We start from the raw sequence: 2,394 nt of genomic DNA, 5'->3' as shown, positions 1-2,394 counted from the left end.
ATAGAGAGAGCAGCTCGGATGGAGGGAGAATAGAGAGAGCAGCTCGGATGGAGGGAGAATAGAGAGAGCAGCTCGGATGGAGGGAGAATAGAGAGAGCAGCTCGGATGGAGGGAGAATAGAGAGAGCAGCTCGGATGGAGGGAGAATAGAGAGAGCAGCTCGGATGGAGGGAGAATAGAGAGAGCAGCTCGGATGGAGGGAGAATAGAGAGAGCAGCTCGGATGGAGGGAGAATAGAGAGAGCAGCTCGGATGGAGGGAGAATAGAGAGAGCAGCTCGGATGGAGGGAGAATAGAGAGAGCAGCTCGGATGGAGGGAGAATAGAGAGAGCAGCTCGGATGGAGGGAGAATAGAGAGAGCAGCTCGGATGGAGGGAGAATAGAGAGAGCAGCTCGGATGGAGGGAGAATAGAGAGAGCAGCTCGGATGGAGGGAGAATAGAGAGAGCAGCTCGGATGGAGGGAGAATAGAGAGAGCAGCTCGGATGGAGGGAGAATAGAGAGAGCAGCTCGGATGGAGGGAGAATAGAGAGAGCAGCTCGGATGGAGGGAGAATAGAGAGAGCAGCTCGGATGGAGGGAGAATAGAGAGAGCAGCTCGGATGGAGGGAGAATAGAGAGAGCAGCTCGGATGGAGGGAGAATAGAGAGAGCAGCTCGGATGGAGGGAGAATAGAGAGAGCAGCTCGGATGGAGGGAGAATAGAGAGAGCAGCTCGGATGGAGGGAGAATAGAGAGAGCAGCTCGGATGGAGGGAGAATAGAGAGAGCAGCTCGGATGGAGGGAGAATAGAGAGAGCAGCTCGGATGGAGGGAGAATAGAGAGAGCAGCTCGGATGGAGGGAGAATAGAGAGAGCAGCTCGGATGGAGGGAGAATAGAGAGAGCAGCTCGGATGGAGGGAGAATAGAGAGAGCAGCTCGGATGGAGGGAGAATAGAGAGAGCAGCTCGGATGGAGGGAGAATAGAGAGAGCAGCTCGGATGGAGGGAGAATAGAGAGAGCAGCTCGGATGGAGGGAGAATAGAGAGAGCAGCTCGGATGGAGGGAGAATAGAGAGAGCAGCTCGGATGGAGGGAGAATAGAGAGAGCAGCTCGGATGGAGGGAGAATAGAGAGAGCAGCTCGGATGGAGGGAGAATAGAGAGAGCAGCTCGGATGGAGGGAGAATAGAGAGAGCAGCTCGGATGGAGGGAGAATAGAGAGAGCAGCTCGGATGGAGGGAGAATAGAGAGAGCAGCTCGGATGGAGGGAGAATAGAGAGAGCAGCTCGGATGGAGGGAGAATAGAGAGAGCAGCTCGGATGGAGGGAGAATAGAGAGAGCAGCTCGGATGGAGGGAGAATAGAGAGAGCAGCTCGGATGGAGGGAGAATAGAGAGAGCAGCTCGGATGGAGGGAGAATAGAGAGAGCAGCTCGGATGGAGGGAGAATAGAGAGAGCAGCTCGGATGGAGGGAGAATAGAGAGAGCAGCTCGGATGGAGGGAGAATAGAGAGAGCAGCTGGGATGGAGGGAGAAGTCTGCTGGAGTGGGCAGCTGGGATGGAGGGAGAAGAAGTCTGCTAGAGAGGGCAGCTGGGATGGAGGGAGAATAGAGAGAGCAGCTCGGATGGAGGGAGAATAGAGAGAGCAGCTGTGATGGAGGGAGAAGAAGTGGAAGCTGCTGAGCCCGAGCTCAGGTGCGGCTACGAGGTGAGGCGGACTTGGCTGTGGGGACTTTTCTGTCTGAGGGCGATCTGGCCACTGGCTCCTGCAATGAGGACTCATCCTTATACACCCACAGCCTCTTGTGGCGACTCCATCTGAAACCCGGCGTCCTTGGAGGTCCAGCACCAGGCAGAGGGCTCGGACCCGACACCTGTGACTAGCGAGCAGAGGAGAGAGGAGGAACTTGGACTAAGTTCCCACAGTTGGCACAGTGGGCAGGGTTTGAGCGGGACCTGCCCTGGCGCAGTGAGGAAGATTTTAGAAGAATACATGGACTCAGAGCGCCAGGGCCCTGTAGGGCTCCTGTGTGCTCTGACATGTAGTTATTTTTAAATGTTATGTTTCAAGTTTATTGTTTTATTTTTAATGAGTCCATAAATAAAAATATATAAATTTTCTCATTTCTAACTTACAATATGGTAAATATTGTAGATATAATCCACATAAATTAGAATTCTCTGGGATCTCCACTAATTTTTATGAGCTTGAGAAGGTCCTGAGTCCAAATCTTTGAGAGCTTCAGACTGGACTTTCCAGCGTTTCCCCCACTCATCCCTCCCAGTGTATCCCCCACACATCCCTCCCCGAGTATCCCCCACACATCCCTCTTAGGGTATCCCCCACACATCCCTCCTAGGGTATCCTCCACTCATCCTAGGGGATACGCTAGGAGCGGGGAGGAGGAGGAGGAGGGAGG

At 53.8% G+C, this 2,394-nt stretch overlaps 1 long non-coding RNA gene across 1 annotated transcript in view; it reads right to left on the bottom strand.

Annotated features, from left to right (window-relative positions):
* Positions 1-1,612: 1,612 nt before the first annotated feature.
* The window catches only part of LOC106726908, an 11,417-nt gene continuing 10,635 nt past the window's right edge, over positions 1,613-2,394 (bottom strand). The window contains exon 3 of the long non-coding RNA XR_001363045.1: positions 1,613-1,653. This is a non-coding gene — a long non-coding RNA (uncharacterized LOC106726908). The remainder of the gene's footprint in view (positions 1,654-2,394) is intronic.

The sequence above is a fragment of the Myotis brandtii genome, unplaced genomic scaffold (genome assembly GCF_000412655.1).
Source record: "Myotis brandtii unplaced genomic scaffold, ASM41265v1 scaffold33, whole genome shotgun sequence".
Taxonomy (NCBI): domain Eukaryota; kingdom Metazoa; phylum Chordata; class Mammalia; order Chiroptera; family Vespertilionidae; genus Myotis; species Myotis brandtii.
Note: the sequence above shows the minus strand (reverse complement) of the source record. Positions and strands in the feature narration are given on the sequence as shown.